This window comes from Schistocerca serialis, chromosome 2, assembly GCF_023864345.2.
Source record: "Schistocerca serialis cubense isolate TAMUIC-IGC-003099 chromosome 2, iqSchSeri2.2, whole genome shotgun sequence".
Lineage (NCBI taxonomy): Eukaryota > Metazoa > Arthropoda > Insecta > Orthoptera > Acrididae > Schistocerca > Schistocerca serialis.
The window spans coordinates 392,280,042-392,292,387 of record NC_064639.1 but is presented as its reverse complement, the minus strand read 5'-3'; positions in this window follow the sequence as shown (position 1 = coordinate 392,292,387).

Here is a 12,346-nt window from a genome sequence, read left to right as displayed (position 1 = left end):
ACACTAGGTGTCGCTATCTTGAATTACGTCACAGATGAGAGTGCACTCTGGCGGTGGCGATGTGTACTAAGTCAGCTGGAGTCCAGACCATGTGGTGAACACACCTGCATGGGATTGATTAAATAAAGTCTTATGTCCAAGTCCTTTCCCCACGAACCCTTAGGAGGCTGTGGCAGTCGGGCGACTGAGGATGGTAAAGCGTCTTTCCTTTCTCGCCATTTTGTTAGTTTAGTATACATATGGGAATTACATTTTATTTACCCCAAAAATTAAAAGCTGGTGCTAGTTTGGAGGAAGAGGTGGCGGTTGGGCGGCTTAGGTTATGGGAGGTAGGCCAAGTGAGCTATTTTCAGGCGATTTTCTTTCCTTTGTCGAAATAAGAGCTGTGTGGTGCATTATCATGTTGGAATTGGAACTTGCCTCCATTTTCTAGGGGGTTGGGGTTTAGGTTAGTGGACATAGCCTAAGTGGTCTATTTTCCCGCCATTTTCGTGGTGTGACACATTATCCTGCTGGAATTTGAATTGCCCGTCAATTTTTTTCTGGAGGATTAGGTTAGTGGAAGTAGCCCAGTTCCCATATCTTCCGGCAAAGTTCAAACTTCCTGCCAGAATCCGCCATCTTGGATGATATCATGCGCTGTTGCCAGGTGTACAGGCCGCCATCTTGGCTGACATCATTGCCGACACCTTGAATAAATTTGGCAACAATGGAATGTGGGTCAGAACATACTTTGTCCTACTACTTACGTGTGTGATTCGAACAGCACCAGGATGAATTTACCATACTCCCCTGGCCACCAAACTCTCCGGATTTAAGCCCAGTCAAGAATCTAGACTGCTCGCGCCATCGATTCTCAGCCGAGAAATGTGGGACTGTTGGCCACCGCAGTGGAGTCGATATGGCTCCAAATCCCTCTCGGTATGGTCCAGAACCTCAGTGACTTTCTTTGTGCATTTCCTGAAACAATTGATTCTTCATGCTTTTGACTGGTGGTTACATTACTGTGGCTAGACCATGTAATACCTCAGAGACACAACCTTCAAATAAGTACATTTTCTGTAGAATAAATTATTCCATCTCAACCAGCTGTGTGAACCCAAAAACCTACCCTTTCTGCTGAATTGTTAAATCTGATATTTGTGGAGATTACTAGTGTTGTGGTTATTAAGTGCTGTAATAAATACGATTCTACCAACTGCTGAAGGAAAACTGTATGTTTCACACCAAGTTACAGTATTGTAACAGCTGAGAGCAATTTGGGTTGATTGGTCCAAGCAGGAACGTGAGTGATACGGAAAAATGGTTTGTGAGAATATTTGAAGGAAAATCGATATAACTTACTCTCAGAAAGTAATACAATCACATTAATGCATTCAGTATAAGTGCTCAAAGAACACGCGGCACACAGACTTCCAATACATAAGAAAATAAAACGAATTATAATTCTTACAAATTGCAAAGTACAGACAAAAGTTCATTGACTGGAAGTGGTACAAAAATGAATGTAACACCAGATGAATTGATCGCAAGCAGATTCATTACGAAGCTAAGAGACGTACTCTTCTCAAAAGGACACTAAGCTCAAATCTCCGCATGTGTGACTGCCCGCAACCAATAAAAGTACAGTAACTTTGCTATACGAGTCTAGAATGTACTTACTCATTAACCAGGCGTTTACTGCCAGTTATCATGAAAATCGTATTGCAAGAGTTCTCAGCTTGCGCACAATGAAACCAAGTATGACTACTTAACTGTACAGGAAAACAGCAACCAGTCACATCAGATTCCAAAGTACAACAGAATTCCAGCTCGGCAGAACACCAGAGAACGTTCTTCAAACCTCGTACCCCGGCATTTTCAGCTACACGCGCTGTGAGCTGATTGGTCACCACACCCGGAACTCAAAGAATACTTTCTGAAAACATCACAGATCCAAAGATAACTAAGTTGTCGGAATCGCTGCTAGTATAGAACTACACAACTGGCCATTAAAATTGTTACACCAAGAAGAAATGCAGATGATAAACGGGTATTCATTGAACAAATATATTACACTAGAACTGACATGTGATCACATTTTCATGCAATTTGGGTGCATAGATCCTGCGAAATCAGTACCCAGAACAACCACCTCTGGTCGCTCAAAAATGGTTAAAATGGCTCTGAGCACTGTTGGACTTAACAGCTATGGTCATCAGTCCCCTAGAACTTAGAACTACTTAAACCAAACTAACCTAAGGACATCACACAACACCCAGTCATCACGAGGCAGATAAAATCCCTGACCCCGCCGGGAACCCGGGCGTGGGAAGCGAGAACGCTACCGCACAACCAAGAGCTGCGGACTCTCTGGCCGTAATAAAGGCCTTGATACGCCTGGGCTTTGAGTCAAACAGAGCTTGGATGGCATGTACAGGCACAGCTGCCCATGCAGCTTCAACACGATACCACAGTTCATCAAGAGTAGTGACTGGCGTATTGTGACGAGCCAGTTACTCGGCCACCATTGACCATACTTTTTCAATTGTTGAGAGATCTGGTGAATGCGCTGGCCAGGGCAGCAGTCGAACATTTTCTGTATCCAGAAAGTCCTGTACAGGACCTGCAACGTGCGGTCGCGCATTATCCTGCCGAAATGTAGGGTTTCGCAGGGATCGAATGAAGGTTAGAGACACGGGTCGTAACATATCTGAAATGTAATGTCCACTGTTCAAAGTGCCGTCAATGCGAACAAAAGGTGACAGAGACGTGTAACCAATGGCACCCCACACCATCACGCTGGGTGATACACCAGTACGGCGATGACGAATACACGCTTCCAATGTGCGTTCACCGCGATGTCGGCAAAGACGGATACGACCATCATGATGCTGTAAACAGAACCTGGATTCATTCGGAAAAATGACTTTTTGCCATTCGTGCACCCAGGTTCGTCGTTGATTACACCATCGCAGGCACATCTGTCTGCGATGCAGCGTCAAGGGTAACCGCAGCCATGGTCTCCGAGCTGATAGTCCATGCTGCTGCAAACGTCGTCGAACTTTTCGTGCAGATGGTTGTTGACTTGCAAGGGATCGAGACGTGGCTGCACTATCCGTTACAGCTATGCAGATAAGATGCCTGTCATCCTGACTGCTAGTGATACGAGGTCGTTGGGATCCAGCACGTCGTTCCGTATTACCCTCCTGAACCCACCGATTCCATATTCTGCTAACAGTCGTTGGGTATCGACCAACGCGGAAAGCAGTGTCACGATACGATAAACCGCAATCGCGATAGGCTACAATCCGACCTTTATCAATGTCAGAAATGTGCTGGTACGCATTTCTCCTCCTTACACGAGCCATCAAGACAACTTTTCACCAGGCAACGCCGGTCAACTGTGTTTGTGTATGAGAAATTGGTTGGAAACTTTCCTGATGTCAGCATGTTGTAAGTGTCGCCACCGGCGCCAGCCTTGTGTGAATGCTCTGGAAAGCTAATCATTTGCATAACACAGCATCTTTTTCCTGTCAGTTAAATTTCGCGTCTGTACCACGTCATCTTCGTGGTGTAGCAGTTTTAATGGCCTGTAGTGTATATATTTGCAGTTATCCTGAGTAACTACTACATAGCCGTAATGTAAAAATAGCAAGTCAAGTATTGAAAGTTGCAATGTGAAGGTCAGTTTTCAAGCTGTGGCTCACCGTAATATTTAATACATACGCACTGCTTTCTAATGGGCCGTCTCATCATGATGTAATAATTGGTCAGAGGGTCCTGCCCGGTGCGAAGGAAAGTAATAACGGCTTAGGTTTTGGTATTAGAGTTTTAAGAAGTTAGACAGAGTCAGGTTGTCGTTTTCAGTGACAAAACGTTATCGCCAGTTGTTGCTGCTTCTCTTCCTGTCAAACATTCGCCAGCGTTACGCCTTGACCAACAACCTGCACGGTGACTTGCCAGTGAGCAGCAGTCTTTCCTGGTTGGTTGCTGTACCTGTCTTGTCGATTATCTCGATCTCTTCTCAGAGAAGTCTTGATACGCAGCAGATTCACCGCTTTGTGTCCAAAGTTCGTAAGAGCAGAGGGATGTTCTACAAAAATGCATTTGTAGGATTGACCCTATGGCCTTGTGGGGTCGTATACTACAATGCTCTTTCGACTACTTCATGACATCAGCTGTTCCGATGCTTTCTAGATCGTTCTTAGGTGAGCTTAGTGCACAGGCTTAGAATGTGGAAAAGCCAAGAGACACTCCTGAGACCCATTGATTAACACCAAGGTGTTCTAGTGATAGGTGACAACTTTTTTAAAATCTCTCTGCAGCATACGTCTCACTTAGCTTATGCTGTCCATAGAGGGAACTGTAAGTATTCTTCATCCGAAATGGGCATGAAACTCGCATTATTGCGTTTGGAATTCGGACTTATATAATTATGGGGTGTTAAATATAATAAAATTTTTTAGTAAAAGACGTTACCTAGGAGTGTTTTTATTCTTCTATGTCCGATGGAGGAGACCCCACTCATTCATATAATTATATTAGTTCATTTCCTTCTTTCCTCCTCTCTCTGTTCTCTCCCATTTTCATTCCATCTCCTCCTCCCCTTGTCTTCACCTCACACCCTATACATCCTCCTCCCCCTCTCTTTGTCCATTACCTGCTCCTCTCCCTCTCGCTCTCCACCTCCTCCTCTCTTCTCTCTGTCACTCTCCTACTTTTCTCTTTCTCTGTCCATATCCTCCTCCCACTCTCTCTGTCCACTCCTCCTTCCCCTCTCTTTCCATCTCTTCCTCCTCGCTGTCTCAATCCATTTTCTCCTTCTTCCTTTCTTTGTCCATTTCTCCCTCCTCCACCTCTATGTCAGCTCTTCCTCCCCTTTTCTCAGTCAGTCTCCTCCTTCTCCATCTCTATGACCATCTCTTCTTCCCCCTCTCTCCACCCATCACCTCCTTTCCGACCACCTCCCTCTATTTCGTATCTGTCCGTTTCTCTCACTATCTCCGTTCTCCTATCTGTTTCTCTCCCCTTATTGCTACTCTCTGTCCATCTCCTACTCCCCCTTTCTCTCTCCACGTTATCACACGAAGATATAAGTTTTGCTGATACAGCCGGTGGTACATTTGGATATTCACTGCGAAATTTGTGGGAAAAGACATTGTAGTAAAGGGGTAATAAATTATAAGGTCATGTATGTTGCAGCAGTTTTTCTCACTGTCCAAACGTCATATCTCCTGGACACGGGTCGTGCAATGATATATTTCTGCAAGCACATTCGGTGGTATATGCGAATACTGTCCGAAAAGCTTGTTGCAAATAGATTTAGTAGTAAGAAAGTAATAAATTAAAAGGCCATGCCTGAGGCGGAAGTATTACTGCATTTCTCTTTCGTCGTTTTGTGGAGAGTGTCAGAGAGAAAAGTCTCAAAAAAGTTTTAAACTACGTCTAAAGTTAGTTGCTAGTCACTTAGTGCTCTAACTATCAAACACTGGCTGAATAAAGTCTGACTGTTGACACGTCGTGGCCTACGCTTTTCTTTTCACCCCTGCGTCCAACCATTTATGAGGTAGGTGGTTATAACCCCCACAGTGATTTTGTCCAAACAGCAAGTGGTGTGTGTACCAAGTTTGGCTGAACTTTTTTATAATATGTACGGATACTGCAGAATGTTAATCAATAATACTTTATGTGGGGTTATTCCAATACAAGATTGAAACTGAATACCACACTGACGTCCGATAAACGCCAGTTCATCATCAGAGCCATCCGGTATAGACAAGCAGAAACAACATCTGAGTACTAAGAACTTGGAAATATAGATGGAGAAAATGAAAGAAATACTTTAGAGACTGACCTGCAATAGTTATTAGCTCGTACTACTAAATCTGACTTCATAATGAAGGTGAAGAAATCGCTGTTCATTGCCATTTATGAGATGTATCAATTTCAGCTTAAGTTGAAGAATCAGTGTTGCTAGAATCACATATAGGCATCTGCTGAGAACCATTGCGGTATCAACGTAGAGCTATTCAATCACTGGGAAGAATTCTTGGAGAAATGATGGATTATCGGGTTGCACCGTATGTCAATTTACCGTTGTGTACCTTGTGTCTAATTTACTCTCAATTTACCGTTGTTTACGCCGGCCGCTGGTGGCCGAGCGGTTCTGGCGCTACAGTCTGGAACCGCGCAACCGCTACGGTCGCAGGTTCGAATCCTGCCTCGGGCATGGATGTGTGTGTTGTCCTTAGGTTAGTTAGGTTTAAGTAGTTCTAAGTTCTAGGGGACTTATGACCTCAGCAGTTGAGTCCCATAGTGCTCAGAGCCATTTTTTTACCGTTGTTTACCTTTTGTCTAATTTAGTATTGGGAATTTTTTTCTAAGCATTAGTTCGCATTCAGTGATTACGTGATAGGAAAAATAGTGACATCTTTTCTTACTTTCGAGCTTGAGCATCAGCGTAAATTTCATCATTTGTAAAACGCGAAGGTTTCTTAGTGACATGCTTACAACTTGCTGTTAAGTCAGATTAGTGTTTTATTTTCATTAGTAACAAAGTGGCAGGGCGCATATATCTTTTTGTGAAGTGTAGGTACAAAACGTCCAGTTGCTGTACCGTTATTGGAAATAAACTATGAAATGGCTACACCATACAAAATATGAACAAAACAGGTATAAAATGTCCAGCTGCCGTCACTGGAAATAAATTACAAAATGGTTTACACCGTAAAAAATTAGACTACACGTTCACATTAGTTGTAATCACAACGCCGACAAAAGACAACGTATAATCAAATGTTGTGCAACGGGAAGGAACGATAACAAATAAAATATTACAAATCAGACCTTACGGAGTCATATACTTCCAATTTCAAAAATGAAGTAAATCAAAAGCATGTAACATAACACAATATTTCAATCTATGAAATAAGTGCCAGTAAAAATAAGGAAAACGACTGACAATTGCTTGCTGAGAAGCCAATGGAAATTCACACTTTTAATAAACAAGGAAAATTACCAATGAATGAATGTTTGCATTTCAAGATGGTATTCGTCCTTATTTGAGAACAGTCTGAAGAACCCAAAAACAATAGACAGAAACTGTACTACTAACGTTAGTTAGAACTTTGATACTGACTGTTTATAACAGTATAACTAATAGTGCGTACAGAAATCTAGCTAGTAATACAATACCATACCTCTCTGTTTCTTTAGTGCTTAATCCTGAGGTTGGTTTGCAGCAGTACGCCATGCCCCCTCCTGTGTTTGCTCTTCGTTTCTGCGTATCTAGTGTATCCCACATCATTCATAAGCTGCTGCATGTACGACATCCTCAGTCGTTCCCGGTGAGTCCTCCTCTCAGTGGCTCCTTTTACTATTGTTACATTGATGTTGCTATGTCTTAGTATGTCTCGTACCAGTTTATCTCTCCTTGTCTGGATGTGCCTCCATAGAGATGTGATTTCCTGTACTCTTCTCAGCACGTCTTTGTAGCTAAGCCTGTCTCTCCAGCTGATCATCACCCTTCTGTATCACCGATCTCCTGGCGTTCTAGCCGTCTTCTCTCTTATGGTACTTATAGGACCATACTCCAAATACTTTTATGACCCATTCGCTTATTTCCAGACTGTTTGCTCTTCGATAAGAAGCGTTGTTCCTAATCAGCTCCTTAATCCAAACTGATGAGTAAGTTTTTCCTCGAATTCAATGTAGTTTTGGTCTGTTGTATTTTGCTCACAATTTCTTTCAAGCTTCTACATCCTATGTGATCCTGCTTCTCAAATAGGTTAATTCCTCTATCACTTCTAGGTCCTCTCTTCCAATTCTTATTCTTAAACGTTCATATTCTTCTTCATTACCGCATAACCATCATTTTGGTCTTTCACTTGTCTAATTTTGTATCATACTGGTCACATGAAATCGTTTCCTTTACGCTGAGGACGTTCTCTAGACCTCTTTTCGTCTCCGTGACTAAAGCAATATTATCTGCGTAACGCTCCATGTCTGTTTTCTGTACATTAATTCTGATCCCCACATCAGTAATTGCGCGAAGCGTGCATATACTATTTGATCAAAAGTATCCGGACACCCCTAAAAACATATGTTTTTCATATTAGCTGCATTTTGCTGCAATTTACTGCCAGGTACTCCATATCAGTGACCTCAGTAGTCATTAAACATCGTGAGAGAGCAGAATGGGGCGCTCTGTGGAACTCACGGACTTCGAACGTGGTCGGGTAATTGGGCGTCACTTGTGTCACACGTCTGTACGCGAGATTTCCACACTCCTAAACATCCCTAGGTCCACTGTGTCCGATGTGATAGTGAAGTGGAAACGTGAAGGGACACGTAAAGCACAAAAGCGTACAGCCCGACCTTGTCTGTTGACTGACAGAGACCGCCGACAGTTGCTGAGGGTCGTAATGTGTAATAGGCAAACATCTATCCAGAGTATCATACAAGAATTCCAAACTGCACCAGGATCCACTGCAAGTACTATGATTGTCCGTGTTTCACTTTAAAGCTGTGCTCCAAACGTACATTATCAAAAATTTATTCTTAAAATTAAGGCCTATGTTTCATACTAGTAGACTTGTTTCGACCAGGAATGCCCTTTTTGCCAGGGCCTTTAATGTCCTCCTTGCTCTGTCCATCATTGGTTATTTTGCCGGCTCGGCAGTAGAATTCCTTAACTTCATCGAATTCGTGACGATCAATCCTGATGTTAAGCAGCTCGCTGTTCTCATATCTGCTACGTCTCATTACTTTCGTCTTTTTTCGATTTACTCTCAGTCAATATTCTGCACTTATTAGACCATTCCATTTAGCAGATCACGTAATTCTTCTTCACTTTCACACAGAATAGTAATGTCATCTGCGAATCGTATCATTGATATCCTCTCTTTAATTTTAATTACACTCCTGAGTCTTTCTTTTATTTGCATCGTTGCTTCTTCGATGTGCAGATTGAAAAGTAGGGGTGAAAGACTACACCCCCGTCTTTCATCCCTTTTAATCCGAGCACTTCGTTCTTGGTCTTCCACTCTTATTATTCCCTCTTGGCTCTTGGCGGTGGTGTCACGTACACAAGGTCATTTGTACTCAGATGATTCATGTGAAAAGTTTTCTGACGTGATTACGGCCGCACGATGGGAATTAAGAGACTTTGAACACGGAAGTGGGAGCTACAAGCATGGGACATTCAATTTCAGAAATAGTTAAGGAATTCAATGTTCCGAGATCCACATTGTCAGGAGAGTGTCGAGAATATCAAATTTCAGGAATTACCTGTCACCACGGACAACGCAGCGGCGGACGGCTTTCACTTAACGACCGACAGCAGCGTCGTTTGCGTATAGTTGTCAGTGTTCACAGACAAGCAGCACTGCGTGAAGTAACCGTAGAAATCAATATGGGACTATAGACAAAGTGTCCGCTAGAACAGAGTAGCAAATTTTGCCGTTAAGGGCTATGGCAGTAGAAGACCGACGCAAGTGCTTTTATTAACAGCACGATATCGCTTGCAGTGCCTCTAGTGGGCTGGTGACCATATTGATGGACCCTAGACGACCGGTAAACCGTGGCCTGATCGAATGAGTCCCGATTTAAGTTGGTAAGTGCTGATAGTAGCGCTCGAGCGTGGCGCAAACCCCACGAAGCCATGGATCCAAATGGTCAGCAAGGCAGTGCGCAAGCTGTTGCTGGCTCCATAATGTTGTGGACTGTGTTTACAGAGAAGTTACTGCGTCCTCTCGTTCAACTGAAGCGAACATTGACCGGAAATACACTCCTGGAAATTGAAATAAGAACACCGTGAATTCATTGTCCCAGGAAGGGGAAACTTTATCGACACATTCCTGGGGTCAGATACATCACATGATCACACTGACAGAACCACAGGCACATAGACACAGGCAACAGAGCATGCACAATGTCGGCACTAGTACAGTGTATATCCACCTTTCGCAGCAATGAGGCTGCTATTCTCCCATGGAGACGATCGTAGAGATGCTGGATGTAGTCCTGTGGAACGGCTTGCCATGCCATTTCCACCTGGCGCCTCAGTTGGACCAGCGTTCGTGCTGGACGTGCAGACCGCGTGAGACGACGCTTCATCCAGTCCCAAACATGCTCAATGGGGGACAGATCCGGAGATCTTGCTGGCCAGGGTAGTTGACTTACACCTTCTAGAGCACGTTGGGTGGCACGGGATACATGCGGACGTGCATTGTCCTGTTGGAACAGTAAGTTCCCTTGCCGGTCTAGGAATGGTAGAACGATGGGTTCGATGACGGTTTGGATGCACCGTGCACTATTCAGTGTCCCCTCGACGATCACCAGTGGTGTACGGCCAGTGTAGGAGATCGCTCCCCACACCATGATGCCGGGTGTTGGCCCTGTGTGCCTCGGTCGTATGCAGTCCTGATTGTGGCGCTCACCTGCACGGCGCCAAACACGCATACGGCCATCATTGGCACCAAGGCAGAAGCGACTCTCATCGCTGAAGACGACACGTCTCCATTCGTCCCTCCGTTCACGCCTGTCGCGACACCACTGGAGGCGGGCTGCACGATGTTGGGGCGTGAGCGGAAGACGGCCTAACGGTGTGCGGGACCGTAGCTCAGCTTCATGGAGACGGTTGCGAATGGTCCTCGCCGATACCCCAGGAGCAACAGCGTCCCTAATTTGCTGGGAAGTGGCGGTGCGGTCCCCTACGGCACTGCGTAGGATCCTACGGTCTTGGCGTGCATCCGTGCGTCGCTGCGGTCCGGTCCCAGGTCGACGGGCACGTGCACCTTCCGCCGACCACTGGCGACAACATCGATGTACTGTGGAGACCTCATGCCCCACGTGTTGAGCAATTCGGCGGTACGTCCACCCGGCCTCCCGCATGCCCACTATACGCCCTCGCTCAAAGTCCGTCAGCTGCACATACGGTTCGCGTCCACGCTGTCGCGGCATGCTACCAGTGTTAAAGACTGCGATGGAGCTCTGTATGCCACGGCAAACTGGCTGACACTGACGGCGGCGGTGCACAAATGCTGCGCAGCTAGCGCCATTTGACGGCCAACACCGCGGTTCCTGGTGTGTCCGCTGTGCCGTGCGTGTGATCATTGCTTGTACAGCCCTCTCGCAGTGTCTGGAGCAAGTATGGTGGGTCTGACACACCGGTGTCAATGTGTTCTTTTTTCCATTTCCAGGAGTGTAATTATGTCTGACTATTTGAAGACCATTGCAGCCACACATGTTTCCAAATAACGATGGAACTTTTATGGATGATAATGCGCCATGTTACCGGCTCACAATTTTTCACTAAGGTCACCCGACATGAATCTCATCGAACATCTGTGGTAGGTAATCGAGTGGTCAGGTCGTGCACTAAATCCTGCACCGGCAACTCTTTCGTAATCATGGACGGCTATAGTGTGGGCATGGCTAATGGTTTTTTGCACTGGACTTCCAACGACGTGTTGCACTACGCCGAGCAGAAGGAAGAGCAGCACAATATTAGGAGGTTTCCATCACTTTCGTCTCGTCAATGTATATAACATCGTGAGTATCTCGAGACATACAGAACTGCAAAAACATATCGTACGTTACACACAGATTACTTACCATACACTATCAGCGCTTCATAATGAAGTCAAAGCAATCATCCCACACGGTGTTTGGCACGTAATGAAGTTTAACGTGGCAGTCTCATGTCGTTGATCCAATAGTCTTGGTGCAAGTGACTGCGATATGGCGCATTTCCCAGCAATTGTTAATAAGATAAACTTTCGTGACTAATTACACACATGTTGCGTTGACCCAATATGCCTTCGTCAAAAACTCATGTGCTTCATACAAATTAGTCTCGCGATGCTAATACATCTCTCAAGTATTCCCACTACATCTGAAATAACGTAATATTGATATAAGTTAATGAAAATCATATATAAATTGTACAGAGCAACGGTGCGGTTTAAGTTGACCAGGTGCACAGAAAAAGGAAATTCAAGTGCAATTTTCAGATATGCATGGGTAGTTATTTCATCCACAAATCTATACCTTAATGACATATCTTAACATGAAGAAAAGAAATTCTGAGATAAATAGGAGTGAAGTACCATAATAAACGGTCTGGGTGAAAACACATCTATAGACCTATATCTCCACTCTGCCTGATGCAATAGGATTGTGAGCGTGAGAGAAACTACCAAATCTCTGAACTACTGTTTCAACCACGTAGCGAGTAAACTGCACACGATTCACGATAAGAAAACTAAAACTTGCGAGAAAATGAATCATGTTACAGATTTGCCTCGGAACTGTGATTACACGATGTGGTTGACACTTGAGTGTCGTTAGAAATGCACGATTC